We start from the raw sequence: 13,496 nt of genomic DNA, 5'->3' as shown, positions 1-13,496 counted from the left end.
TCATAGGTTAGTATGTCGTCCAAAATCAGTTAAAAAAGTCATAGTATAGTATGTCGTCCAAAATCAGTCAAAAAAGTCATAGTGTAGTATGTCGTCCAAAATCAGTCAAAAACGTCATAGTATAGTATGTCGTCCAAAATCAGTCAAAAACGTCATAGTATAGTATGTCGTCCAAAATCAGTCAAAAAAGTCATAGTATACTATGGCGTCCAAAATCAGTCAAAAACAGTCATAGGTTAGTATGTTGTCCAAAATCAGTCAAAAAAGTCATAGGTTAGTATGTTGTCCAAATTCTGTCAAAAAAGTTATATTATACTATGTCGTCCAAAATCAGTCAAAAGGTCATAGGTTAGTATGTCAACCAAAATCAGTCAAAAAAGTCATAGGTTAGTATGTCGTCCAAAATCAGTCAAAAAAGTTATAGGTTAGTATGTCGTCCAAAATCTGTCAAAAAAGTTATATTATACTATGTTGTCCAAAATCAGTCAAAAAAGTCATAGTATAGTATGTCGTCCAAAATCAGTCTAAAAAGTCACAGGTTAGTATGTCGTCCAAAATCAGTCAAAAAAGTTATAGGTTAGTATGTCGTCCAAAATCAGTCAAAAAAGTTATAGGTTAGTATGTCGTCCAAAATCTGTCAAAAAAGTTATATTATACTATGTCGGCCAAAATCAGTCAAAAAAGTCATAGTATAGTATGTCGTCCAAAATCAGTCTAAAAAGTCGAAGGTTAGTATGTCGTCCAAAATCAGTCAAAAAAGTTAAAGGTTAGTATGTCGTCCAACATCTGTAAAAAAAGTCAGAGGTTAGTATGTTGTCCAAAATCAGTCAAAAAAGTCATAGTATACTATGTCGTCCAAAATCACACAAAAAAGTCATAGGTTAGTAAGTCGTCCAAAATCAGTCAAAAAAGTCATAGGTTAGTATGTCGTCCAAAATCAGTCAAAAAAGTCATAGTATAGTATGTCGTCCAAAATCACACAAAAAGTCATAGGTTAGTATGTCGTCCAAAATCAGTCAAAAAAGTCATAGTATAGTATAGTATGTCGTCCAAAATCAGTCAAAAAAGTCATAGTATAGGATAGTATGTCGTCCAAAATCAGTCAAAAAAGTCATAGTATAGTATAGTATGTCGTCCAAATTCAGTCAAAAAAGTCATAGTATAGTATGTCGTCCAAAATCAGTCAAAAACGTCATAGGTTAGTATGTCGTCAAAAATCTGTCAAAAAAGTCATAGTATTGTATGTCGTCCAAAATCAGTCAAAAAAGTCATGGTATACTATGTCGTCCAAAATCAGTCAAAAAAGTCATAGGTTAGTATGTCGTCCAAAATCAGTTAAAAAAGTCATAGTAAAGTATGTCGTCCAAAATCAGTCAAAAAGTCATAGGTTAGTATGTCGTCCAAAATCAGTCAAAAAAGTCATAGTATAGTATGTCGTCCAAAATCAGTCAAAAAAGTCATAGTATAGTATGTCGTCCAAAATCAGTCAAAAAAGTCAAAGGTTAGTATGTCGTCCAGAATCAGTCAAAAAAGTCATAGTATAGTATGTCGTCCAAATTCAAAAAGTCATAGTATAGTATGTCGTCCAAAATAAGTCAAAAAGTCATAGGTTAGTATGTCGTCCAAAATCAGTCAAAAAAGTCATAGTATAGTATGTCGTCCAAAATCACACAAAAAAGTCATAGGTTATTATGTCGTCCAAAATCAGTCAAAAAAGTCATAGTATAGTATGTCGTCCAAAATCAGTCAAAAAAGTCATAGGTTAGTATGTCGTCCAAAATCAGTAAAAAAAAAGTCATAGGTTAGTATGTTGTCCAAAATCAGTCAAAAAAGTCATAGTATACTATGTCGTCCAAAATCAGTCAAAAAAAGTCATAGTATAGTATGTAGTCCAATTTCAGTCAAAAAAGTCATAGGTTAGCATGTCGTCAAAATCAGTCGAAAAAAGTCATAGTATAGTTTGTCGTCCAAAATCACACAAAAAAGTCATAGGTTAGTAAGTCGTCCAAAATCAGTCAAAAAAGTCATAGGTTAGTATGTCGTCCAAAATCAGTCAAAAAAGTCATAGGCTAGTATGTTGTCAAAAATCAGTCAAAAAAGTCATAGTATAGTATGTCGTCCAAAATCACACAAAAAGTCATAGGTTAGTATGTCGTCCAAAATCAGTCAAAAAAGTTATAGGTTAGTATGTCATCCAAAATCAGTCAAAAAAGTCATAGTATAGTATGTCGTCCAAAATCAGTCTAAAAAGTCATAGGTTAGTATGTCGTCCAGAATCAGTCAAAAAAGTCATAGTATAGTATGTCGTCCAAAATCACACAAAAAAGTCATAGGTTAGTATGTCGTCCAAAATCAGTAAAAAAAAGTCATAGGTTAGTATGTTGTCCAAAATCAGTCAAAAAAGTTATAGGTTAGTATGTCGTCCAAAATCAGTCAAAAAAGTCATAGGTTAGTAAGTTGTCCAAAATCAGTAACTATTGTTACCTTTCACGAACTGTACTTCAAACACACCTCTTATATACACTTAATTATACTCAAGTGTCATGTAAAGTTAGGATTATGTGTAAGCTTATGTGTACGGGCTGAGTGCAAATATGGAACTCATGTGACATAATTAGGGCCTGATCACGAATGGCAGGAGCCAAAACGGCACAATGGCTTTGCGGTCATTTTTGAGGGGGTTATCGTGCATAAAAACTCTTGAAACTTGGCATGGAGGTCAGGTCTGGCAAAAATGCGTTGCTCGAGGGCTCTATAGCACCCCCTAAGGTGAAAACAGAGGGAAAATTGAGTTCCACCGCATTTCCCCAAACTTGGTGGAAAGATGTTGTAGGCCATGAAGAACCAAAAAATCAACCCTAACCATGGCCTCAACTCAACAGGAAGTCAGCCAATTTTGGCATCCATTTTGGCGATTTACACCCTATGTAAATGAGCGAACTCTTCCGAGCACGTTTCTCACAGCGACATAAAAAACACAACAATGTGTAGTGGTTGCCGTGGCGGCGTTTTAGCTAATTTTGACCATTCACCAGGAAACAGGAAACATACATTAACTAATCGCCGCAAAACTTTATACATGAGATAAGAGACTGACTCTGAACACGTACAGTATACGTTACCAATACTATTCCATGCAGTAATTTTGGAGGGAAATATCGAATACAAGTGAGTGTTGAGAGAGGGAGACAGTGAGGTCAAGGAACTGCCCCACTCCACGACTTGCGTGGGGGACACTTGCTTATGTCTTATAGTCCAAATACTAGTATATAAGTATTGTCAAGAGAATTTGTGCTGACATTTGTGTTACTCAAACAATCATCATCAGGTCATCATCATCTTTAAGAGCTAGAAACATAAACAGCAAACTACATAATAAAAAAGACGGACAATTGAAGACAATCGAATTATGTCAGACATTTTAAAGCCTTAAATGCAACACAAATCACAATCTGTTTACACGCTAAAAACATTTTGTTTTAATTGCTAAATAAAAATTACACCACATACAGATGCTCTTTTGCAGAGATACAGCAAGATATTGATGCCACAAAATTATGTCAGTAACTGGAGACATTTTGCCCCGTTCATATTTTAATCAAAGGCGCAGGCTGTGGTCAAACTGTTTCAAAACATGGGCTGGGGCAAAACTTGGGATTTTTGTGCAAGTCGGTGTCTGTGCACGTCTTTTATATACAGTATATGCACGTGTGCTCAGTGTGCACCAAATGTCTATCGCAGGCAATATATATATTTATATATATATATATATATACTGTACATACATATATAGTATATATACATATATGTATGTATATATATGTGTGAAGGTTGAATGGCAGTAGCCTGTCAGACCCCTGGACAAAATGCGTTGTGTTGATTCTGGCCACCTGCTTCCCTCTGGCTCAGCTTTGAACTTCCTTGAGTATGTGTGACCTACAGTCTATGTGTTTGTAGGCTTGTGTTTAACATGTGGAAGTTGACTGTGGAGATGACCGTAAGAAGGAGCCGATAGGAGGCGGGTTGGGCCGGGTCATTATTCAAACCAGATGAGAAGGGCTTCTTATATCTGGGGGAATCACATTTTCGTTTGTACTTACTTTCAACACAAATGTGCTAAATGTATATTAAGTATGTCAAATGAACACGGGAGCATGTTAATCAGTCAATGAATCAATCGATCTTTGTTAATGTAGCACTTTTTCACACAAGGCGATGGAAAACAACAGCCGTCCCAACCGACCTATGACTGCTATTATGCATTAAAAAAAAGTAGTAATGAGGAAGTGAGGAAAAGAAGAAATAAAGAAGTGAGGGAAATGCTATCGAGGAACTCACAGACGGCCGGGAGGGAAAACACTGACTTAAGTACTAATGGGTAATAAGAACAGGAGGTAAAAGAAGAATAAAAACGTAAGTAGTAACCGACAAAACAAAATAGATAAAAGTAAATGAGTACATAAACGTAAGTAAGTAAATAAATAAAGTATTATAAGCAGCAAAAGATAAGATAAACAAGAAAAAGTTGGTCCTAAATAAAAGGCTGAGAAACCTGAAGACCTGAGAGTTCTTCAGGTTTCAAGTGGGGATGAGACCATGAAGAACTTTAAAAACAGATAAAATAATCTTAAAATTGATTCTAAAAGAAACAGGGAGCAAGTGCAATGATTTTAAAATTGGTGGAATGTGTGCACGTTTAAATGAAATCAAATGAAATATGTGCTTCACTGATATTCGCAAAATAGGTTTGCTCACACTCTCCACTCTCTTTAATATTAGTAATAATAATAATGAGAATAACAAGAGGTTACAATCACATGTACAACAATTGAATATTTAATAAATAAAATAAGCAAATCAAGTTAGAATGAACCCTTTACGCCGAGCGTATCGCTGATGACACGTTTGCACAAGAACATTTCGCTTTACCTTAGTTACGCAACCGTTTGTTCAATCGGCAAAAAATCCAACGGTTTCTGAAAGCTCAGAGGTTGCCAGGTCAAAGAAAACATGTGGTTATTACAATAATTGCACATTGTGCTGTTTCAGGAAGTCAGTGTCTTGTGGGAAGAACACCGGTTCATAGTTTCCATTTTTTTTGGATGTTTTTGCATATTGAGAGACAAAGAAACATTGAGAGACTGAAAATGTCAAAGCATTTGCTTATTTTAACCATAAAAGGACCAGAGAACGCCCTGTAACTAAGTGCTTTTGCCCATTCCAGAAAAACTTGTCTCTCAATATGCAAAAACAGGCCAAAAAATGGAAACTATGTACAGGTGTTCTTTCCACTCTCCCCTCCCAGACGACAAAGACGCTGATTCTTTGGCTTCCTGAAATAGCACAAGGTGAAATTACTGCAATAACCACACGTTTGCTTTGATGTGCAACTTCTCCGCTTTCAGAAACCGTTGGAATTTTGCCGATAGCACAAACTGTTGCGTAACCAAGGTAATGCAAATTGCGCTTGTGCAAACGTATCGTCAGCGATATGCTTGGTGTTAAAGGTTTAAAACACTTTTATTTCTCGCATTGGTCTATTAATAAGAGGTTGAAAGAGAAAAATGATGTTATTATTTATTATTATTATTATTATTATTATTATTAATAATAATAATAATAATAATAATAATAATAATAATAATAATAATAATTATTTACATAAAAAGTAACTAAAGGTGTAATTTGTAGAAAGAGCAACAGCCCTTTGCTGACAAATAACAATACTGATACAGCATATACAGCTTTGGTATTATTCCTTCGATCCTTCTTGCCAAAATCTTACCGAATATTTTTAAATCTTCATTCAGTAGGCCAATTGGCCTCAGGTTTTCACATTTAATATTTGGCTTTTCTGCTTTTGGAATCAAGGCTATTAAAGCCCTAGACATCTACAGCCAGGGGAGGGATTATTGTGAAATGCTAAAGTCTTACTTGCACACTAACCTACATTCATTCATTTTCTACACTACAAAGTCCAGATAAATTGAAAAGGATTCCCTGTTGATCAACCACTAGTAGTGAATTGTGGTGTTTTTAATGTGCACTGACGCTGCCCTCTGCTGGTATTTACTGTTTTTCTTCTTTGTGTTGCTCTGGATCAGAATGTTTCTAATCTAATCATCCAATGTTTTAGTTCTAAATTGGAAATAAATAAAAGGCTCCTGTCTGAAGATGTGAGAGTTCTTCAGGTTTCATATCTTCTGAATAATAAGTGGGGATAAGACCATAAAGAACTTTAAAAACAGATAAAATAATCTTAAAATTGATTCTAAAAGAAACAGGGAGCAAGCGCAGTGGTTTTAAAATTGGTGAAATGTGTGCACATTAAAGTTAAATCAAATGAAATATGTGCTTCACTGATATTCGCAAAATAAGTTAATATGCGGGCCATAAGTTCACACACACTCTCCACTCTCTTTAATATTAGCAATAATAATAATAATGAGAATAATAAGAGGTTACAATCAAATGAAATCAATCACATGTACAACAATTGAATATTTAATAAATAAAATAAGCAATTGAAGTTATAATTAACCCTTTATACCGAGCGTATCACTGATGACACGTTTGCACAAAAATATTTCGCCTTACCATATAGTTACGCAACAGTTTGTTCAATCGGCAAAAATGACGCCTATTCTTTGGCTTCCTGAAATAGCGCAAGGTGAAATTACCGTAATAACTACATGTTTGCTTTGATGTGCAACTTCTCCGCTTTCAGAAACCGCTGGAATTTTGCCGATAGCACAAACTGTTGCGTAACCAAGGTAATGCAAATTGTGCTTGAGCAAACGTATCGTCAGCGATATGCTTGGTGTTAAAGGTTTAAAACACTTTTATTTCTCGCATTATTTCTGGTCTATAAATAAGAAAAATTTAAATAAAATAATAAGGGAGCCACTTCAGAGGGGCCTCACGACCTCTGCTCTTAACGGACGGAAAACAACAGCAAATAAACCCACAGCAGCAAATTGTTGAATCGATTTCATCTTTAAAAATACTCAAAAATAACTTCATAATACCTCTAACACAGGCAAATGTTGGCCTAACATGTAAGACTACAATGTGGTGCAGTGGGTTTGAAGATTAGACTCATATAAACTGAACTTAAATTGATATCTGTGTTCATGCAGTTGTCAGAGACTTGTTCATGTCTGCAATAACACTGTTTTAGTTACACTTCGGCGTGTTTGTGTGCAATGGTCGCCTGAGTGAATGAGCGTGTAATGTGCTGCACATGTTCTGTGTGTTTGTGGACAGGAGACTGGGAACGGTTATGAAAACAGCCGTACACAGAGCGCAGTTCTCCCGGATCACAGGTTACAGCCCTGGGGGATTGTGGGATAGGCCAGACCACTGTGGACCGTCTCTGTATGTGTGAGTGTGTGTGTGTTTGAGTGATGCCAAAACAGCGGAAAGAAGACTGACGTAAGTGACGTTGTAGTAAAGCAGAGCAAGATGTTTTCAACACCTTATTCTTTATTGTGTGTCTGTGTGTTCAAAACTGCATACAATTTAAGAGACTCCATGAACATGTATGCAGTTTTGCTCCAGTACACCAGATGGTGCCACAGTGTCTGGAAAAAATGGGCAAAGGGTAAAACGTGTAGCAAACACAACACAAACATATCTGTTATATTTAAAATAAAATTGACCTAAAAGTGTAATTTGTAGAAAGAACAACAGCCCTTTGTTGACAAATAACAATCCTGATACGGCTTCTTTTTCTTTGCCTATTTATCCTCCTTTGGTTCTATTATTATGCCAAAAAACTGAACAGGTCAAGTTTTCATCACTAACATTAACAACACGAACATTTAAGGTGATGCAGCAGCTAGTTTGTTATTCAGAAATATCCAGGGAAGAGCAGCCACTTCAAAAATGGTAGCTCATAGGAGATGTTTGCCTTCAGGTATGTCTGTCAGAAAATCTAAATTGCAGAAAGAAAAGCTTTCTAGCCCCAGGGTTACTGTTCAGGTCTGGTTAGATTTAGGCAACAAAACTAGGTTCAGGAAAAGATTAAAATAGTCTGAGTCAAAATGAATCATTTCACAACATTAACCATGCGTTGTACACGTATGCAGAGTGTGTCGTCGTGACGTTTTGGTCGTTTTCCTTTTTGCTTCATGCATTTCAGGGGGTGAGTAAAGCAGTACTGGCGAAGCGATAGCCTGGATAATCCTCAGAGCAGCTCTGAATCATTGTTTCCAAATCCGGTTTTTGTGGAGACTGGCTGTCTGCGCTCTGTGTGTGTGAGTATGTGTGCATGTACTTACAGTACGTAAACAGAATATACTATCTATCCTTTACCTATGATCATGAGTTTCTTTACAAGAACAAGTGAAGAGGGGAGTAGATTTTCAGAAATGAGGATTATATTCACGATACAAATGACTGCACATGAGAAAAGATACATAGGGAAAAACATAGGGCGAATGTGGACCAGGGTATTGTTCTCTGACAGGAAAGATCCATCACCAGAGGCCATGCTGTGTCTTTGCATGGAATCACAATGTACAAAATGTCATTGCGTTCGGTTTTCAAGTGGTAGGTGGGTGTTGCACACTGATAGCAAAAACTGCTCTCTGCCCTTTCCACTGTCAAGCTGCCAATCCGCCCGCAACCAATAATAAACATCAGTTCGGGTGTGTGTCTCCGTGTGAAGCAGAGGTCAGTGAGCGGCTGAGTCTCCTTCTCTGTGCTCAGTAAGAAACATTAAAGAGTGTTCTAGCTGTCTACGACGCTCATGCAGTCACAGGTCAGATATCCAGGGAGATTTATGCAAGAACCCTCTCTTCTTTTTTTTTAACTACAATGCTGGAAAACTATAGCCAGGGGTGGGATTATTGTGAAATGTTCAAATCATACTTGCACACTAACCTACATTCATTCATTTTCTACCACTTTTGCCTGTTTTTCTCCAGTACAAAGTCCAGATCTCTGTTGATCAACCACTAGTAGTGAATGGTGGTGTTTTTATGTGGACCGACGCTGCCCTCTGCTGGTATTTCTACTGTTTTTCTTCTTTGTGTTGCTCTGGATCAGAATGTTTCTGGCTAATCTAAACTAATGTAATCTAATGTAACATTGGTTATGGTTAATAATGTTTGGTTAATTAATTTATGACGCCCTTTTTCAGTTGCACGTGATTATATAAATTAAGCTTATATCTTATATGCTACAGTAGTTATGTGCATTGCATATTATGTAGAACATATTCCATATCTAATATCTTGACTAGTAAACTGATATATATCTGTATGTGCATATGAATAATATGGGTGATTATTTTAATGTGAATAAATGTTTTTATTTACACCCCTCGTGTTTTTGGTTCCTACCTGCCTGTGTTGTCAGGTGGGAGAGATTTGAGTGATTTGAGTGTATCTAATCTAATCTCACTGATGGAGAAATTGCCTCTGATCACCTGTTGCACATAGAGCATGTTCATCTGGTGGAAAGGGCGCAGGACGGAGTGTGGCTGTAAATGCAAGACATGATGAAGGCTGAAAGTTCTAAAGGGAAGCTGACTAATGGCGTGTTTCCATCGGCTCAACTCACCTCTCCTCGCCACGGTTATTTTGCATTTCCACTAGTGATAGTACCTGGTACCTTGTACTTTTTTTTAGTACCTGCTGAGCTGAGGCGATACTATGCGTGACATCGCCAGACTGCCGGCCACCGATTGGTCAGAGTGCCGTCACAGAGAGAGACGTCGGACACAAGAATTCAACCGAACAATGCCGAACTGTAGATCAGTTAAAAAGACTTCAATCCTAAAAAGGTGGGTTAATCTCCAACTGTTACCAGGGAAATCACAAACACTGCTGCTGTATTTCAGTCCAGTGACTGCGTCAGATGGAGTCTATGCTCCGGTCATGGAGGAAGTACTGAACAAATCCTTTTAATTAACTGATTCTAATGATTCAGTTAATGAAAACAACTGCTTTACATGTCACTAGTCAGTGTGTGTCGCATGTAGAACGAAGTCAGGGCAGTTTAATGCAGCTGTGCGGTGATGACTCCGCCCAAGGCGAGGTGGGACCATAGATGGAAAAGGGGCTCAAATAAGTGCATTGAGAAGAGTCAGGGCATAAATTAAGCAGACAACATGTTCAAATGAAGTTCTAAGACAGTATAGCACTTGTGATTCGATCGTGACTCCCTATTAATGTCCACAGTGGCTTACTGTGCTCTCTCATCCGACCAACAAAGCACTTGCTGCCCTGAGCAGTGAGATGGAGCGTGAGAGAAGATTATGTTGCAGACAATGTGAGGTACTGTATTTAGTTGGACTGAGACAGTATGAGGATAAAGGAGAGCACTGAAAACCTAGAAAGATGGACGGATGTCAACATGGGGCTTGACGTCTGGTGTGTGAGAGACCTAATTGAATTAACAGACATCAGAAATGTCACCATCTTACATGTGAGGGCAGTGTTACCACTGACTCTCCACGAGGAAAAGGATGTTTGACCTCCGGTAAGTCATTTGAAATGAACCTTTATGTTACATTTTAGATTGTAGTACTTGGATTTAAATTGGTCAGCCTGAGGAATGTATCATAGCGGATCATGGATTTCTTCATTCGGCACGCAAGCGAACTTCAAAGTCATTCCCTTATTATTTCAATGTGTCACTGAAGTATGCGTCAATATGTGGGAACTCAACCGACCGGAGAACAAAATTTTGCTTCGAATCCATGCCGAGTGTCAGTCGTAGGGTTGGGTCAGTGTGTATGTGTGTGTGTGCTTATCTCAGCATGCTCACCATGAGCACAGCACTCAAATCCAAAACATGTTTTTACTACTGTGTACTTGGCACACATGAGAGAGAGAGGACGGACACACACACACACACACACACATGCACAGTGGTCTTGCTTATTTTGGCCCCCACTGTCTCCCTCTCTCTTTCTCTTTGTTATCCCTCTCTCTATCCCATTACTTTGTTATCCACCTCTTGGTTCATCCTCTCTACTCTGTCTTTTACACTGGATCAAAGGCTGAACCCCTCCCTGTAAACATTCATTTTGAACATACCATACAACAGTAGTTGCTTCCAACACTCCCACTCACACACACTCCCACACAGCCACAGGAAAAGAAAAAAATATTGGCTGAACTTCTTGCATTATTCTTACGTTAAAACTTGAAAATTAGCAAAAAAGCATGCTTTGGTGTGGTGAATGGGTTTGGTCCAGATCTTTTTTAATCTGCACAAAGTGTTCTGACTCCCAGGAGGCTGTGATCCCCATCATCCTCTCTGAATTCTTTTTTCCCCCATTTCATTTTCACTTTCTTCTCTCACTACATAGCTCTGTGCTTAAACTAACTTCTGGCTTGCGCTATAAGGAAGACAAAACCCTTTCACTCATCAAATCCTCACCATCTGTTTCACAATCTCCTCAATCTTTACAAAACTTGCTGTTTTTCAAACCCGCGCTGCTTTCCTTCAGTTATACCGACTACAGCATATTCACTCATACTCCCCAAGCTCAGAGCAGCTGTCTTCATTTTAATGTAACCAGCACAATATTGCAGTGTCTCGGCTTTCAATTGTCCTTAAGTTGAAAGAAACTTAAAGCTACAGTGTGTAACTGTCACCCGCCCCCCCCCCCCCCCCCCCCCCCCGAGAGGAAAGGTGTCACTACATGACATTATGCCCACATGACCAAGTCCCCAACTTCTTTACTACAGGGTTGTACTATGCATTGCTTGCATTAAACTGATAAACATCCATGTTTTTAGCAATAGAATACACTTTTGAAACCAGCTCCCAGTGACAGTTTGGGAGGCGGACACTCTCTCTGCATTTAAAGTTAGACTTAAAACCTTCCTTTTTGATAAAGCTTATAGTTAGAGCTGGCTCAGGGAAACCTGAACCATCTCTTAGTTATGCTGCTATAGACCTAGACTGCTGGGGGAATTCCTGTGGTGCACTCACACTCACTCTCTCACACTTTGGGGTATGAATATGACTTCATTTCATGTCATTAACCTTGTTCTTCTTTGTCACTAGTTTGCTGTCCTCTCTCTCTCTCTCTGTCCTCATCTTGCAAGTTGCAGGATCCAGATCCAGTCTCGAGGCTATTATCATTATTATTATCGTTCATATCATCACCATTATTATTATGCTATAGTTAAACGTTGATATCAGTATAATTTTATCAACAATCTCTGCTGCCGCTTGTATAAATAACATTGTAGTTCTATAAACACGTGTGGAGCAGTGAGGCTTAATCAGCACTTTGTGAACTTATTTGGCTATGGCTTTAATGACATTTACGTTAATTTCTATATTTAACAGATAAACTGAAAACCTCGTATCTATGCTGATGAATTATGCCTCACTCCTATGATTGTATGTGTCCCATATCCAGTATCTCACTGGTGGTTGTGGTGTTTTTGTGGTGTATTTTGTCTTTGTAAGATGACTACAGCCTTTTACAGCTTAAGTAAACCGTCCAGCTTCTAATCAGACTGAGCAATCTCAGTGTCGAGGCAGGTATGTGCACATTCAGCAACGCAAATTTTCCTCTTCTTCTTGCGGCTTCTCCCTTTGGGGGTTGCCACAGTAGATCCTCTGCCTCCATCTTGTCTTCTCTCTTGTGTCCTCCTTTTGTTACACCAAGAGTCCTCATGTCCTCATTCCTTTCCTTTATCCTGCCTGGCAGCTCCAACCTCAACATCCCTTGTCCAATATAATCACTATCCCTCCTCCACTATCCCATCTCAACCTTGACTCGCGTACTTTGTTTCCAAACTGTTCGACCTGAGCTACGATATGCAAATTTCTCATCTCAGCATCTTCACCTCCAGCGCCGCGTCCTGTCTTTTAGACAGTGCCACTGTGTCTTAGCCATACATCGAAGCAGGTGTCACTACCGTCTTGTCCACCTTCCCTTTCACTTTTGCTGCTATCCTTCCGTCACTCATCTCCACCCACGCCACCCTGCCTGCATTCTCTTCTTCACCTCTCTTGTGCACTGTCCAAAGATGGTTGACCCCAGGTATTAAACCACACCACCTCTCTCACTGTCATTTACACACAGGTATTCTTGTCTCGCTCCTACCAACCTTCATTCCTCTTCTCTCCAGTGTAGGCCTCCACCTCTCCTCTCTCTTGCACTGGTTCGGTACTCCCACTACAGAAAATGGGAAAATACAAGTAAAAGTTATTAAAAAAAAAGAAGAAAAAAGATACCTTGGTGAACATAGCATTGATTTACACACATTACATTTCACACTAGCTATATAGAGATTTTGCTCCCTTGACATATACAATGTTTTGTGATGCATTATTGTTGCACCAATTCTATGCTGCTGCTGCAGACTAACTTTAAATCTTTGTATATAGTGTATTTGTGCATGGAGTAACGTGGGGTATTAGTGTGTGTGATTGGGTATTTTGAGAAATTTAGCAACAGTCCTGCAACATTTTCAATTGATATAGCATTAACCTTAATGTAATCCAAATGCAATTGCATC

General features: G+C 38.3%; 1 long non-coding RNA gene across 2 annotated transcripts in view; it reads right to left on the bottom strand.

Annotated features, from left to right (window-relative positions):
* The window catches only part of LOC131445184 (uncharacterized), a 50,539-nt gene that overhangs the window by 31,970 nt on the left and 5,073 nt on the right, over positions 1–13,496 (bottom strand). For both annotated transcript variants that reach the window (XR_009233814.1, XR_009233815.1), the window contains exon 2: positions 13,086–13,153. This is a non-coding gene — a long non-coding RNA (uncharacterized LOC131445184). The remainder of the gene's footprint in view (positions 1–13,085; positions 13,154–13,496) is intronic.

Source organism: Solea solea, chromosome 18, assembly GCF_958295425.1.
Source record: "Solea solea chromosome 18, fSolSol10.1, whole genome shotgun sequence".
Classification (NCBI taxonomy): domain Eukaryota; kingdom Metazoa; phylum Chordata; class Actinopteri; order Pleuronectiformes; family Soleidae; genus Solea; species Solea solea.
The sequence above is the reverse complement of the archived record's forward strand: the minus strand, read 5'-3'. Positions and strand labels throughout refer to the sequence as shown.